The following is a 307-nucleotide window of genomic DNA, read 5'->3' as shown; positions in this document are numbered from 1 at the left end:
TCTTGCTGCCCAGGTGGGTCTCGAACCCACGAGCTCAGGCAATCCACTCACCTCAGCCTCACAAAGGCGCGGGATTACAGGTTGAGCCACCGAGCCCGGCTAATTTTTATTTTTTGAGTCAGCATCTCACTCTGTTGCCCAGGCTAGAGTATGGTGACACAATCATGGCTCATCACAACCTCGACCTCCTGGGCTCAGGGGGTCCTTCTTCCTCGGCCTCCCAAGTACGTGGGACTACAGGTGTGTGCTGGCTAATTTTTTTTTTTTTTTTTTTGAGTTGGAGTCTCACTCTGTCACCCAGACTGGA

General features: G+C 52.1%; 1 pseudogene; it reads left to right on the top strand.

Annotated features, from left to right (window-relative positions):
• Window positions 1–307, top strand: part of LOC110596686 — a 24,186-nt pseudogene that overhangs the window by 15,106 nt on the left and 8,773 nt on the right.

Source organism: Carlito syrichta, unplaced genomic scaffold, assembly GCF_000164805.1.
Source record: "Carlito syrichta isolate Samal-C Ts95f unplaced genomic scaffold, Tarsius_syrichta-2.0.1 Scaffold111595, whole genome shotgun sequence".
NCBI classification, from domain to species: Eukaryota; Metazoa; Chordata; class Mammalia; order Primates; family Tarsiidae; genus Carlito; species Carlito syrichta.
This window is presented reverse-complemented; position numbering and strand designations above follow the sequence as displayed.